Raw genomic sequence first — 16,571 nt, 5'->3', positions numbered from 1 at the left:
TATATCAAAATTGCAGCACTAAAAACACAAATAAAACCAGGGTATTTGACATAAGTTGCAATATAAAGTGACAAGTGATATTTAAAGCACTGATATTGAGCGCAACAAAGTGACAGTAGTGTGTCGTCCTATATTGGACGAATATCAGTTTCATTAACGCACATCATAAACATATAGCAGTCCATGAATAAACTTTTCCTTAAAAGTGCTTATATCATCCAGTGTATGGGAATATTGGTCGCTTCTCACTGGAATTGCATAAATATAGTGCTCCTGACTTCTTGTGGATAAGATAAAAGAGGTATGCTTGCACTCACCAGACGCACAACCAAATTGTGCATATAAATGATATTCAGAAGGGCACTGGTGGTCATCTAAGAACCGATGGGGATAAGGCACTTCTCGTACACCCTGGATACAGACTCCAGACCTCTCAGTAGGGACCCTCACAACAAAATGGGACAGCTCCTTGGCATTAACTACACCAGGCTTCACAGCAAATCAGCAGCACTGGATATCCACCTTAAAGCAGATATGGTCCAGCAAGTGAGCGAAGTTGGTGTTCCAGGTATTTTGTGAGATCGTAACTTTTCTGTATTGAGCTTCTAGCAAGGGGATCTGTTACGTTTAAAGCATCGACAGAGACCGCATGCAAGAGAGATACCAGCATAGCACATAGGACTCTCTGTGAGCCCTCTGTCACCAATTGGTGGATTGCTGTGGGGGAGATTTCCACTTGCAGCGAGCTCTTCCTCGCCAATCAGGTGAGGGATAAGTGGTAAAAGTAACTTCTTATAGTCGCCAGGTGGATCAGCTTGTTGACGAGGACTGATAGGGCACCTTTCTCCTGTGATGAGGCCCTTTTGTAGCAACACCCCGAAGAAGCCACTGTTTCAGGTCCCCTGTTCTCAGTGCCCACAACTCTGCAAACAACACCACACTCTCTGACACACCTGGCAGTTCATTTTAAATGTAGATTTGCAGCGATAGGAGATGCACCAACAGCGTCTGTTTCAGAGAGTGGAGTGCAGCCTTGCTGGTCCAGTCTCAAAAGGGGAGTCTTCCTTCCGGAGCAGGATTCTCACCATCTCAACCATCTCATCTAATGACATATTGCTGGCCTTTCTCTTTTTGGATCTGCCAGTCTCCAGCTGCTGCACTGAGCCATCATGATCACTCACACTGGCTGTACTGTTGTCTTGTTGCGCCTCCATCTTGTCCCCACAAAGAGAGCGAGGAAGGAGAGGCGGAGTTTATAGTGTGAAAAGGCGCCAGCCAAGCACGTCATTTCTTTGGCGGGAACGTTTTTATTTAAGAACGAACGCTGCTTGTGAGAGAGGAGACTTGTGAGAACGACATTTTGGCGATATTTCTTCGAAAATACGAATTTGGTCAGACAAAACGACAAAACCAACACTACTGCATATCAGCATTTCATACAGGTACTTCATGTTTCCAAAATGTTTATTACTTATACAACATTTTGTTTAAAGGCCTTCCTTTCCTATGTGCATTATGCTGTCTACCATTGCTATTATTAACAGCAACAGCATAATGTGCTATGTTAATTTATTTATTTTTTTCTAAATATACTTTGACAGCATTTTATACATGTGTTTTGCGTTTTTTTTTACAGCAATGGCACATAAATTCACTTCAGCCGCTTTTTTACCTCAGTTCATTGACATGTTTAGAGAAATGCCATGTCTGTGGAAGGTGAAATCGAAGGAGTACTCAAATAGATTGCTGCGTGATGAGGCTTTCAAAAAATTGATCAAATTATGTAAATCTGTTTGCTCACAGGCTCTTGAGCTTTACGTGAAGAACAAGATAGCCAACCTGAACACAGTCTTCAAAAAGGAACTGAATAAAATTGAAAGTTCTAAAAAATCTGTTGCAGGGGCAGATGGCGTGTACGTGCCACGGTTATGGTACTTTCAGAGCCTGCTCTTCTTGACTGACTCGGATGTTCCAAGAGAGTCACATTGCTCTTTGATGCCTGGTCCCTCAGATGATGCATCGTTGTCACCACAATCGCAGTTGGATCTTGAGATCCCAGAGACACAGGTAATTGAAGTAAAACATCTATCTTTGCAATGTATAAACATATGTAACCTGAAAATGTACAATTAAAGCACTGACCACAAAACTCCCAAATATATTTAATAGTTATATACACACATACAAATGTTACGCATGCACAGCATCATCAATTCAGATGTATTATATATATTTACACCACATTATCCTGCCAAGACACTGCACCATTCCCCACAAAATAATAACGGTTTCGACGTGCTGTCATTGTTATCAAAACAGGTCGTGCACGAGCCCAATTTTCTAGGCCACCATTATCATTTCTTCATTCTCCAAGCAGAAGTTCACCACTTAAGATATCTTCTCTATCCAGTGATACTGGTGACATATAGGCCATGGTAGTATACCTCAGAAAATTATGTAGCAAGCAGCAGCTCTCCACAAATACATAAATTGTGTCTATGTCCACATTGATGGGAGTGTGGAAAATGTGGAACAGACTTACCATTATACCAAATGCATTTTCAACAATGCACCTTGCTCTTGACAGCCGGTAGTTGAACACTTTTTGTTCATGAGTCATATTTCTCCATGGAAATGGTTTCAACATATGATCATTCAAAGAAAACGCATCATCTAAAACAAAGACAAAATTAAGTCCTTCAACTGTCTCAGCTAATGTGGGAAGATTTAGAAGTCCACCCTTCATTCTTTGGAGGAATTCTGTATGCTCCATAACATCAGAATTCCGGCCATTTTTTCCAATATCAAGATAGAGGAATTCATATTTTGCATTTACATTGGCCAACAGGATGATGCTGAAGAAGCCTTTGTAATTGTAGTAGTATGATCCAGAATGTGCAGGTGGTGTGATGTGCACATTTGCCATCTATGGCACCGCCACAGTTCGGAAAGTTCCAAAGGTCTTGAAATTATTTGTTGGTCTGCAGCCATTCTTGAGCGCTACTTGGAAACTGTAAAAGATAAAAATTTTTAATGTGTGTTTCTGGAACATTAAACATATTTTCACTACTTTTTTGTTATAGGAAAGTGAAGCTACACTAGAAAGACCCAGCCCAGCATTGCCGGTTAACAGAGGGAAAAAAAGAAGAGCAAGTGAATATGACACGACAAATTTCTTGCGACAAGCATCTGCTGCCCTGGCTGAAAAGGAGGACGAGTGCGATGTATTTGCAAAACATATTGCCCACAAACTGCGCAGGATGAGCCAACAACAAAGGAAAATCATTGACCCCCTAATTTATATTATTATTATTATGCAGTATTTATATAGCGCTAAAAGGTTTGCTCAGCGCTGTACATTATAGTGGGGGACAGAACATGAGACAATACAGTAACAAAAAACAAAACACAAGGGATTCAAGGGCCCTGCTGTTTCGAGCTTACAATCTAAGAGGAAGGGGATAGTGGTACAGGAGGAAGTGGCTGTGGGGGGTGGAGTGGTAGGAGGAATGGAGGAGATCGGCTGTTAGGTGAGGGCGGGGTAGGCTTCCCTGAAGAGGTGGATTTTCAGGGTGTGCCTAAAGGTGAGGAGGGTAGGTGACAGTCTGATGGATTGGGGTAGTGAGTTCCAGAGGATGGGGGAAGTCCTGGAGAAGTCCTGCAGTCGGGCGTGGGAAGTGGAGACCAGGGCGCTAGAAAGTAGGAGGTCTTGTGAGGAACGAAGATTACGGGTTGGGTGGTATTTGGGTATCAGGTCGGTGAGGTAGTTTGGGGCAGCGATATGAATGGCTTTGTCTGTCTGTGTTAGTAGTTTGAATGTAATGTGCTGGCCAATCGGGAGCCAGTGGAGGGAATGACAGAGGGGCGTGGCAGAAGCGGAGCAGTTGGTAAGGTGGATGAGTCTGGCCGCTGAGTTCAGATGTAAGGGACCGCCCGGCGGTACCACTAGCACTCCACTGAGCAGGCGTCCCCAGCGTACGGAGTCTAAGCCCCAGAGTACTTGTTCCCCCCGAGACCAGGTCGTGACTACTGAGGATACCCGTCAGTGGTAGGGGTATTCGCCAGGGGCTCCCACGGGAGAGAGCCTGATATGAGGTCTGGAGACCCCGTTGAGAGGGATGGATGGATAGATGGATGGATGGCTGAGCAAGTGCAAAGTCAGGCAGGCCGGGTCGGTAACTATGGGGACGGTGCGGTACAAAGCAGCGGGCAGAGAATAGTCAGGGTCACACGCCAGGTCAGCAACAGCAGGTCAGGTCCAATAGGGGGCATCCAGGAGAGAGGTCAGGCAAGCAAGGGTCAGGACAGGAGAAAACAGCAAGGTCAGGGCACAATCCGGGTCAGCAACTCACTATTCACAGGATACAAGGAGACCAGAAGGCACTGAATGACAGCTCAGGGCCATTTAAATATCCTGCCCTGCGCTGTCATTGGTGCCAGGCGTGCGCCCGCGGTCTCTACCTCGCATGCATGAACTCGATTGCCGCGGTCGGCCAGGTCCCAGTGCCCGCGTCCCTGCACAGGGTGGTGCACTGCGCCTGCACCGAGCCCAGCGCTGTGGCGATCCCCGACATTGTCCCCCCCTACGGGCAACCTCCGGATGCCCACCCGATCTCTCTACCACGGGTGATCACGAAGAAACTCCCGGACGAGTCTAGGTGCATGGACATTATGAGCTGGTTCCCAGGAATTGTCCTCGGGACCATAGCCCTTCCATTTAATTAGGACTTGGGTCTGGCCCCCCCTCCTTCGGCACTTTAAGATTGTTTCCACCTTAAATTCCTCTTGTCCTAAGACAGTTATGGCCTCCGGAGGTCTGGATTCTCGTTCTGGGAAGGCACCTGGAATCACTGGTTTAAGCAAGGACACGTGGAAGACCGGATGAATTTTGAATGTGTCAGGAAGGATAAGCTCATATGCCACCTCGTTGATCATCCGCTTTACCCGAAAAGGCCCCACAAATTTAGGTCCCAATTTTTTCGAGGGACATAGCATCTTCAAATTGGTTGTAGCCAACCATACCTTCTCCCTAGGCCGCAACACCAGATTCCCTCTTCGTTTCTTGTTAAACGCATTCTTATTGTCCTCTTGGGCCCGAGCGATGGCTTTCTGTAGTACTTTGTTGTTAGAGGAGAAAAAGGTTAATGCATCCTGTGTTGCCGGGACTGGGCATTCCGAGACCAAATCAGGGAGAAAGACAGGGTGAAACCCGTAATTAGAAAAGAATGGGGACTGCCCTGTTGCTGAATGGCTTGCGTTGTTGTAAGCGAATTCCGCCAAGGGTAAGAGTGGCAACCAATCATCCTGAAGGAAAGACGTGTAGCAACGCAAGTATTGCTGCAGGGTCTGGTTAGTCCTCTCGGTCTGACCGTTGGTCTGAGGGTGGAACGCAGAGGAGAGGGATAACTTGATATCCAGGGCCTTGCACAGAGCCCTCCAAAATCTAGATGTAAATTGGACCCCTCGATCAGAGACAATGTCCTTTGGAACTCCATGTAGTCTAACGATCTCCCGGATAAATATTCGCGCCGTCTCGGCTGCTGACGGAGTCTTCCTTAATGGTACGAAGTGGGCCATCTTGGATAAGCGATCAACGACCACAAGGATTGCTGTGTGGTCTTGTGATGGTGGGAACTCGACTATGAAGTCCATTGCGATCCTCTGCCAAGGCCGTTCGGGAATCGGCAAAGGCCGCAACAGCCCCCAAGCTTTGCTCCTCGATGGTTTGCTTTTCTGGCAGATGGTACAGGATCTCACATAGCACTTGCAATCCTTAGCCATGTTTGGCCACCAAAAAGAGCGTTGGAGAAGCTCCAGAGTCTTGGCTGGGCCAAAGTGTCCTGCCATCGGGTGATCATGGCAATGTCCCAAAACCAGGGTTCGGACTTCCTCAGGTACCATGATTAAATCTTCCTTCCATAGGAGTCCCCCCTTGTTCTGGAGGGACACCCCAACTGGGGTTGACGTGGCCGGGGATGCCTCCATTAGCTTGGAACGAAGGTCCGCCTGGAGCGCCAAGAAATTCCCAGAAGACAGGATAGTGTCCGGTACCAGTTCTTCTTCGGAGTCCTCGTACATATGTGATAACGCATTGGGCTTTGTATTTTTAGATCCGGGCCTGTATGTGATGTGAAAGTTAAACCTGGAGAAGAACAATGCCCATCTCGCCTGTTGTGGGCGTAAACGTTTGGCGGTCCTCAGGTACTCCAAATTCTTATGATCTGTGAATATCAAGATGCGGTGTGAGGCACCTTCCAGCAGGTACCTCCATTCTTCTAACGCTGCTTTGATAGCCAACAGCTCTCGATCGCCGATATCGTAATTCTTCTCGGCTGGGGTGAGTTTCCTCGAGAAGAATGCTACGGGATGGAGTAATTCCTTGGTGCCCTTTCGCAGGGACAGGATGGACCCTACCGCATTCTCTGATGCATCTACCTCCAAGATGTAGGGCAGGGCCGCGTCCGGGTGGCCCAGAATGGGTGCCGAGGTAAATAGCTTTTTCAAAGCTTCGAAGGCTTCCTGAGCCTCCGGTGTCCATCTGAACCGGGTTCCAAGTTTGGTTAGTTGAGTAATGGGGGTGTCAGGAATGGACTTGCCAATATTGGTGGGACTCACCTGCCTTGTGGGCTGCAGTACCAGGGCTGGCCAGCGGGTGCTCTCAGCAATCAGAGACTCAACCCTGCATTCAGCCAAACACCTGAAGCTGATTACGGAGGTGTATTTAAGGGATGGCCAGACCTGCAGTCTGGGCCTTGGTGTGTGTTTTTCCATGGGCCCCTGTATCTTGTTACCTGCATTCCTGTTCCTGCCTGACTGACTTGTTGCTGACCCAGCCTGATCCTGACCTCTGCTGACTTCTCCTGTTTGATCCCTGGCTTGTGACCCCGACCATTCTCTGCCTGACCCCCTGTACCTACCTGCCCGTTAGTTGCTGTACCCGGCTCGTGACCTGACTACTCTCTGCCTGCTCCTCCTGTTCCTACCTGCCCGATTGTTATTGACCCGGCCTGCCTGACTTCGCTTGCATTGTATGTATTGTTATCTGGGGTGGTTTGGTTTGGTTCGTTTGCACTGTGTTTATGTTTTAGTATTGCACTGCATTTTGTATTGTTAGTATTAATAAATTATATTGTTTATAACATATCTGAAGCCTGCGGTTCCCTGCGTCAGTTCACCTACCTCTGGTCATACCCGGAGCCCTGACAGGGGGAGACCAGACCCGAGAAGTTCTTGATGAACTTTCGATAAAAGTTTGCGAACCCAATAAACCGTTGGACGCCTTTTTTGTCCGTGGGTTCAGGCCAATCTAAAATTGCAGAGACCTTCTGTGGGTCCATTGCGACCCCCGTGGTGGAGATAATCAGACCTAGAAACGTAATGCTGGATTGCTCGAAACAACATTTATCCGCCTTGGTATATAACCCATGCTGCTGCAACCGCTCCAACACCTTTGCCACATGCATTCTGTGATCCTCCAGGGAGGGTGAGAAAATCAGTATGTCGTCCAGATAGACGATAACAAAGATATCCAAAAAATCCCTGAAGATGTCGTTCACAAAATGTTGGAAGGTGGCTGGTGCATTGCACAGCCCAAATGGCATGACTAAGTATTCAAAATGGCCAAACCGGGTACGGAATGCCATTTTCCACTCGTCCCCCTCCCTTATGCGAACCAGGTTGTAGGCCCCTCTTAAATCAAGTTTCGTGAATATAACCACAGCCTTTAGGCTCTGAAACAACTCTGGTACCAATGGCAATGGGTAACGATTTTTGATCGTGACCCTGTTCAGCTCCCGGTAATCAATACATGGTCTCAGGGATTTGTCTTTCTTTTCCATGAAGAAGATTCCCGCCCCTGCTGGGGAAGTGGGAGGGACGGATGAACCCCTTCTGGAGACTGTCCTCAATATATTCCTTTAGGGCCCCCAATTCAAGCTCAGATAGGGGGAAAATTCGCCCAAAAGGAATCTCAGAGCCCGGTAACAGGTCGATGGGACAGTCATACGGGCGGTGGGGGGGCAGAGTATCTGCTCCCCGTTTACTGAATACATCCAGGAATCCATGATAGACTGCGGGAATAACCTGCTTTAAATCAGAGTCTCCTTCGGAGCATAGGAGAACCCGGGGCCCCACGGGGCCCGAAGTGCGACAATGTTCCCGACAGTATGGGGAAGGGAACGAGATTAACCCGGTTTCCCAGTCAAATTGGGGGTTATGGGCCCGTAACCATGGGAGCCCCAAAATGACTGGAAAAAGAGGTGACGCAATAGCATCCAGGCGGAGGAATTCCTGGTGTTGGTTGGCAATGGTAGTGGCGATGGGGGGAGTTTCCTGATTAACTACCCCTGATTTTATCTGGGAACCATCGGCCAAAAATATGTTGAAGCCCTTCTTTCTGGATTGGAGGGGAATACCCTGCTGGCGAGCAAAGTCTAAATCCAGAAAACAGCTGCATGCCCCCGGATCAACTATGGCTGTCACCTCCACAGTCCTTTCTGGAAGCTGAAAGGAGAGGGGCACCACTAAGTATTGAGAAAGACTGATATTGCTAATAGACAAAGAAGAAGAGGTGCACTTACTCATTTTCTGAGGGCAGGATCGTACCATATGACCAGCTTCACCACAGTAGAGGCAGAGGTTCTGGGATCCTCTGGTGATAATTTAGGCCACGCCAGGCCTAGCTGCATAGGTTATGGAACATCTCCTGGCGGTAGGTTCTGGACGCTTGGTCTAGTTGGTTGGCTGGGGCCTTGGAATGGACCCAGGTATTTCCGCAACCCTGGCCGGACCTCTCAAACCTGCGTTCCCGCAGTCTTCGGTCTATTTTAATTATCAGGGTAATGAGGTCTTCTAAGGATTTGGGAACCTCCACCCGGGCCAGCTCATCTTTCAAGGGATCGGACAGCCCCATACGGAACTGGTGCAGTAGAGCAAACTCGTTCCAGCGTGTGTCCCCCATCCAACGCCTGAAATCAGAGGCGTATTCCTCTGCCGCCCGCCGGCCCTGTTGGAGCGTATACAGTCAGGTCCATAAATATTCTGACATCGGCACAATTCTAACATTTTTGGCTCTATACACCACCACAATGGATTTGAAATGAAACAAACAAAATGTGCTTTAACTGCAGACTATCAGCTTTAATTTGAGGGTATTTACATCCAAATCAAGTGAATGGTGTAGGAATTACAACAGTTTGCATATGTGCCTCCCACTTGTTAAGGGACCAAAAGTAATGGGACAATTGGCTTCTCAGCTGTTCCATGGCCAGGTGTGTGTTATTCCCTCATTATCCCAATTACAATGAGCAGATAAAAGGTCCAGAGTTCATTTCAAGTGTGCTATTTGCATTTGGAATCTGTTGCTGTCAACTCTCAAGATGAGATCCAAAGAGCTGTCACTATCAGTAAAGCAAGCCATCATTAGGCTGAAAAAACAAAACAAAGCCATCAGAGAGATAGCAAAAATATTAGGCGTGGCCAAAACAACTGCTTGGAACATTCTTAAAAAGAAGGAACACACCGGTGAGCTCAGCAACACCAAAAGACCCGGAAGACCACGGAAAACAACTGTGGTGGATGACCGAAGAATTCTTTCCCTGATAAAGAAAACACCGTTCACAACAGTTGGCCAGATCAAGAACACTCTCCAGGAGGTAGGTGTATGTGTGTCAAAGTCAACAATCAAGAGAAGACTTCACCAGAGTGAATACAGAGGGTTCACCACAAGCTGTAAACCATTGGTGAGCCTCAAAAACAGGAAGGCCAGATTAGAGTTTGCCAAACGACATCTAAAAAAGCCTTCACAGTTCTGGAACAACATCAGATGGACAGATGAGACCAAGATCAACTTGTACCAGAGTGATGGGAAGAGAAGAGTATGGAGAAGGAAAGGAACTGCTCATGATCCTAAGCATACCACCTCATCAGTGAAGCATGGTGGTGGTAGTGTCATGGCGTGGGCATGTATGGCTGCCAATGGAACTGGTTCTCTTGTATTTATTGATGATGTGACTGCTGACAAAAGCAGCAGGATGAATTCTGAAGTGTTTCGGGCAATATTATCTGCTCATATTCAGCCAAATGCTTCAGAACTCTTTGGACGCCGCTTCACAGTGCAGATGGACAATGACTCAAAGCATACTGCAAAAGCAACCAAAGAGTTTTTTAAGGGAAAGAAGTGGAATGTTATGCAATGGCCAAGTCAATCACCTGACCTGAATCAGATTGAGCATGCATTTCACTTGCTGAAGACAAAACTGAAGGGAAAATGCCCCAAGAACAAGCAGGAACTGAAGACAGTTGCAGTAGAGGCCTGGCAGAGCATCACCAGGGATGAACCCCAGCGTCTGGTGATGCCTATGCGTTCCAGACTTCAGGCTGTAATTGACTGCAAAGGATTTGCAACCAAGTATTAAAAAGTGAAAGTCTGATTTATGATTTATGATTATTATTCTGTCCCATTACTTTTGGTCCCTTAACAAGTGGGAGGCACATATGCAAACTGTTGTAATTCCTACACCGTTCACCTGATTTGTAAATACTCTCAAATTAAAGCTGACAGTCTGCAGTTAAAGCACATCTTGTTCGTTTCATTTCAAATCCATTGTGGTGATGTATAGAGCCAAAAATGTTAGAATTGTGTCGATGTCCCAATATTTATGGACCTGACTGTATAAGGTCGCTTCGGCAGAGGCCGCCCGCTGTGGGTCATCGTACAGGATGGCCATCGCTTCAAAAAAACTACTGACCGATCCCAGATGAGGGTCATTGTTTCCCCTTAACCGATGGGCCCAATCCTGGGGTTCACCCTGCAATAGTGAGATGACGAATCCCACTTTCACAACTTCGGTCAGAAAGGTACGGGGTTGTAGCTCACAGAACAGGAGACAGGATTCGCGGAATGACCGGAAGCGTGTACGGTCTCCGTGAAAACGCTCCGGTAAGGGTACTCGGGGTTCTGCCATAGGAAGCGGAGAGGAAGCCCCTGAGGCTGGCTCATGAGCTCACAGCCGGGGGTGCAGAAACCGGGGCCTGTGGAGCAGGGTCAGATATAGAGCAAGTCTGGAAGCGATTCTCCAGCTGCATACATCTGTCCTGCAGGGCCGTTACGGCCTGCGTCAAATTAGATAAGTGCCTGCAAATTTCCTCTAGCAGGGAAGGCCCTCCTCTAGGCTCAGTCATGGCCTTCTGGTACTGTAAGGGACCGCCCGGCGGTACCACTAGCACTCCACTGATCAGGTGTCCCCAGCGTACGGAGTCTAAGCCCCAGAGTACTTGTTCACCAGAGCCCCTGATGGTGGGGATGGACTTGGAGCACCCCGAGACCAGGTCGTGACTACTGAGGATACCCGTCAGTGGTAGGGGTATTCGCCAGGGGCTCCCACGGGAGAGAGCCTGATATGAGGAGGTCTGGAGACCCTGTTGAGAGGGATGGATGGCTGAGCAAGTGCAAAGTCAGGCAGGCCGGGTCGGTAACTATGGGGACGGTGCGGTACAAAGCAGCGGGCAGAGAATAGTCGGGTCACACGCCAGGTCAGCAACAGCAGGTCAGGTCCAATAGGGGGCATCCAGGAGAGAGGTCAGGCAAGCAAGGGTCAGGACAGGAGAAAACAGCAAGGTCAGGGCACAATCCGGGTCAGCAACTCACTATTCACAGGTTCACAGGATACAAGGAGACCAGAAGGCACTGAATGACAGCTCAGGGCCATTTAAATATCCTGCCCTGCGCTGTCATTGGTGCTAGGCACGCCCCCGCGATTGCCGCGGTCGGCCAGGTCCCAGTGCCCACGTCCCTGCACAGGGCGGTGCACTGCGCCTGCACCGAGCCCAGCGCTGCGGCGATCCCCGACATCAGGATAGACTTAAGCGGGGAGAGTCTACGATGAGGTAGGCCGGTGAGAAGGGAGTTGAAGAAGTCCAGACGTGAGATAATAAGGGAGCGTATTTTGGAGATGTTGCGGAGGTGGAGCCTGCATGAGATTGCCAACGATTGGACATGGGGTTGGAAGGACAGGTTTGAGTCTAGAGTGACACCTAGGACTTTGGCTTGTGGGATGGGACTGATGGTGGCATTGTTGGTCGTAATGGAGAGGGTGGGGGCACGGGCTGGGGGGAAAATCGGGAGCTCGGTTTTGGAAAGGATCAATTTGAGGAAATCTGTCCAGTCTGATATGTCGTTCAGTAGGTGGGTGATACGGGCGGAGACTGAAGGGGTGAGGCGAGGGGTGGAGAGGTAAATTTGCGTGTCATCGGCGTAGAGGTGATAGTTGAAGCCATGGGAGTGTATCACAAACAAACTAAAAAAATCCCAGTGCCGATCAAAGAAAGTATACAATTATGCAGCTGTGCACCAGGGAAAACCACCAATAATAAATAACACAAAAAAACAGCGCAAAAATTAAATAAATAAAAATAATCACATAAATAAATGTCCGTGCAAAAATATATATATAATATTTAAAACATAAGTCCTTATTTTCCCAAAAGGATTTTCAAAACAATGTTCCAAAATGTGCTTCCACCTAATCACCACGTGAAAAATAATACTGACCACACTCACCAGATGGAGGTGAGTAATAAGCCTCATAGGATATAAGGGATCCTATAGCCCCTCAGGAGGAACTCAAATCGCCTTCACCCTGCTTAGATACAGCAATCGACTCCACTCTACTTCTCCATGGAATCCTCAATAGTGTGCAAGGAAAGAAAGGCTACATAGTGTAATACTGCCACTCAATACCATATAAATCGATAGAATAAGGACACTCACATGTTTCAATAAAATAACAGGCCTTGTTTAATAGCCCTTATATCCTATGAGGCTTATTACTCACCTCCATCTGGTGAGTGCGGTCAATATTATTTTTCACGTGGTGATTAGGTGGAAGCACATTTTGGAACATTGTTTTGAAAATTTTTTAATAAGGACTTATGTTTGAAATATTATATATATATTTTTGCACGGACATTTATTTATGTGATTATTTTTATTTATTTAATTTTTGCGCTGTTTTTTGTGTTATTTATTAATGGGAGTGTATCGGTTTGCCGAGGGAGGAGGTGTAGATGGAAAAGAAAAGGGGCCCAAGGACCGAGCCTTGGGGGACCCCAACAGAGAGGCGGAGAGAGGGGGAGGTGGTAGCATTATAGGTAACGCTGAAGGACCGTTGGGATAGATAGGAGGAGAGCCAGGAGAGAGCGGACTCTCTGATGCCGAGGGAGTGTAGTTTGTTAAGGAGGAGGGGGTGGTCGACTGTGTCGAAGGCCGCGGAAAGGTCGAGGAGTAAGAGGACTGAGTAGTGGCCATTAGCTTTGGCGGTTAGCAGATCATTAGTGATTTTGAGTAGGGCGGTTTCGGTGGAGTGTAGGGGACGGAAGCCAGACTGTAGTGGATCGAGGAGGTTGTTGTCAGTGAGGTGGGCGCATAGGCGATTGTAGACTAAGCGCTCAAGGAGCTTGGAAGTAAATGGCAGCAGGTTTTTTGAGTATGGGGGTGATGTGCGCGTGCTTTAGGGGGGAGGGGAATGGGGAATGCGCCAGTAGAGAGGGAGAGATTGAAGATGTGGGTAAGGAAGCATAGGATGGAGGAGGAGGGTGACCGGAGGAGTTGTGTGGGGACAGGGTCAAGGGGGCAAGTGGTGAGGCGGGCTTCTGAGAAGACCTTAGTGACCTCCTCAGTGGTAGCAAAGCTGAAGGAGCGGAGTGTTGGGGAGGTTATAGTGTGCGGGACGTTAGGTGTGGTGGGGGGTAGGGCGGTTGCGAGGTCAGAGGAGGGGAGAGTTGGTGGGGTTATGGTAGGAGGGAGGCTAGGTGGGGAGGTAGGTTGAGCATTAGCGATGACCTTACGGATTGTGTCAATCTTATTTTGGAAGTGATTGGCAATCTCGTGGGCGGTGAGTGAGGTACTGGGTGGGGGTGGGGAGAGTAGGGAGTTGAAAGCGGAGGAGCCGGCGAGGACAGGTGGAGAGGGTGTTGATAAGGGTTACAAAGTAGGCTTGTTTGGCGGCATGGGGGGAGGAGGTGTAGGTGAGGAAGGCAGATTTGTAGAGGGAGAACGCTCAAGGCGATCTGGTTTTGCACCATAATCGCTCCAGCGCACGACTGCGTCGTTTAATTTTTAGTGTGGTCGTTCTGCCAGGGTTGAAGTGGTTGGGGTCTAAGGCTACGTGTGGTTAGGGGTGCTAAGGAGTCTAAGGCAGCTGACAGTGAGTCGTTGTACACAGTAGTGGCCAGGTCAGGGCATGACAGTGGAAGGATACTGTCGTGCAGACGGTCAGCTGCAGAGTGGAAAGGGGCTGGGTTCAGGTTGCGGAGGTTACGGCTGGTGATGATTTGACGTTTGGGGGAGGAGGCGTTATGAGACGGGGATACGGGGAACGTAATGAGGTTGTGGTCAGAGAGAGGGAAAGGGGTATTTGTGAGGATGCGGAGGGTGCAGAGATGGGAGAAAACGAGGTCCAGGATGTTCCCATTGGTGTGGGTGAAGGACTGTGTGCACTGTGTGAGTGCAAAAGAAGAGGTTAAGTGGAGGAGTTGGGATGTAGCCGGATTGTTGACATTGATAGGGATATTAAAGTCTCCAAGGATGATGGTGGGTAGCTCAGAGGAGAGGAAGAAGGGCAGCCAGGTGGAAAAGTCGTCAAGGAAGCAGGATACGGATCCAGGAGGCTGATAAATTACTGCAATCCTCAGAGGGGTGGGAGAGAAGAGTCGGATGCCGTGGGCCTCGAAGGAGGAGAAGGATAGAGAGGGGGGGTTTGGGAGGACCTGAAAGGTGGTCAGCGCTGACAAGAACACACCGACCTCACCACCTCTACGGCCGCTCGGTCTGGGTGAATGGGACCAGAGGAGACCTCCATAGGAGAGTGCTGCAGGGGAGGTGGAGTCAGTGGCTTGGATCCATGTTTCAGTGACCGCTAGGAGGTTGAGGGAGTGGGAGATAAAGAGGTCATGGATGGCGGTGAGCTTGTTGCAAACCGATCGGGCATTCAGGAGTGCAACCGAGAGTGGAGGGATGGATGCGGGGAGGAGGCCATTGGCCAAAGGGAACAGGCTACATATGATACAAAAATTGTAGGTTATAATCCCCATCCATCACAGAGTACACCAAACCAATATAACGATATGCCCCATGTATCACAAAATAGGCCCATCCATACTCTAGCTAGGGACCCACAACCCCATGTGTCTGCCACACAAAGCAATCCAAACTGGCATATGCCAGAACAATTACACAGTTCATGGAGTCAGGATAATAACTATACAAATCTGTAAACAAATTGTTCAGTTGATACATATGTTATGTGATCTGTAAAAAATTTGAAATTGATTGCTTTTCTTCTGTTATTTGAACAATAAACTTGTAAATAGTTGTAACATTTTTGAGTGAGTCTTTTTTGCTAATTTTTGATCACTGGTGGTTTTTTTTGGGGGGGGGGGGTATGAAGGTGGGGGAATGGTTCTATAAATATAAATACACTTACAATTTTGATATGAAATGAACATAGGTATTGCAATATCCATATCAATATCATGGATATTTTTAAAAAAAAAATTAAAATTGGAATTGCATCAGTGACTTATAACAGGAGTGCAGGACTGGGGAGGCCATTTTGACACTGGAGGGAACTGACTTGTTGTCCTAAAAATATCTCCATTGACAACAATACAGTGTTATAGTGTTACAGTGTTATAGTGCTAATAGGAAGCAAAAACACTGTGAGTGTTTTTCACTGTAAGTACACTGGTTTGTATGGGTCAGATAAGCAAAGACATACAAAGAAGTGTGCAGGAGCTGAAAGGGGAGAGAACTGTTTGGTTTAAAAAAAAGTTCTAATCTTTCAGTCATATATATCTCTATATAATAAATACCTTCAAATAGTCATCTTTCAACACATTGGATATTGCTGCACACATTTCTGGGATTATCCTACCCAAGGACTGTGCTTATATACCGTTTGAAAACTTGAGGTCTTCATAGGATCTTCCTGTTGCTAGGTAACGGAGGGTTGCTATGAGTCTTTCCTCAGCGCTGATGGATTTGCGCATGCAAGAGTCTGTCTTTTTGATGTGTGGTCCAACCATGTTTAGGAGGAGCTCAAATGACTGCTGTGATATTCTTAAATAATTTTTGTAATTGTCAGGATTGTTTTCTTTTAAATTTGAAAGCAGGTTCATGTGGTAAAACATGGCCCGTTGAAGAAGCCAGTCTTTGGACCATACTCTGCTCTTCCTTTTTTTTTTCTTTTTTTGCTCCTCCAGTGCTACCAAGCCAAGCACCATTATGGCAATTTTTCTTTTTGAAATGTTGCTGGGCATTTTCATACAAGATGTACAGATTTTTCGTGTGTACGAAACAATTGTGATGTTCGTTCCGTCAGGCTCTCTGTATAGTGGGGGAGGGTCTGAAAGGTCAAAAATGACATTTCCTGTTATATGTCATGTTTTTTATGACTTGGTCGTCCCATTTTCATAATAATTGGTGGTTACGTCGGTTTAACGAACGAATGATGTTTCGTTTATCGGACGAAAAAACGGCCGATAAATGGCCCGTCTATGGCCTGCATTAGTCT

At 47.5% G+C, this 16,571-nt stretch overlaps 1 pseudogene; it reads right to left on the bottom strand.

The window, feature by feature from the left end:
* Positions 1-2,150: 2,150 nt before the first annotated feature.
* On the bottom strand, positions 2,151-16,317 carry LOC149441444 (uncharacterized; annotated as a pseudogene).
* Between the last annotated feature and the right edge of the window lie 254 nt (positions 16,318-16,571).

The sequence above is a fragment of the Staurois parvus genome, unplaced genomic scaffold (genome assembly GCF_062004578.1).
Source record: "Staurois parvus isolate SC_StPar_1 unplaced genomic scaffold, SC_StPar_1.0 ptg000984l, whole genome shotgun sequence".
Taxonomy (NCBI): domain Eukaryota; kingdom Metazoa; phylum Chordata; class Amphibia; order Anura; family Ranidae; genus Staurois; species Staurois parvus.
Note: the sequence above shows the minus strand (reverse complement) of the source record. Positions and strands in the feature narration are given on the sequence as shown.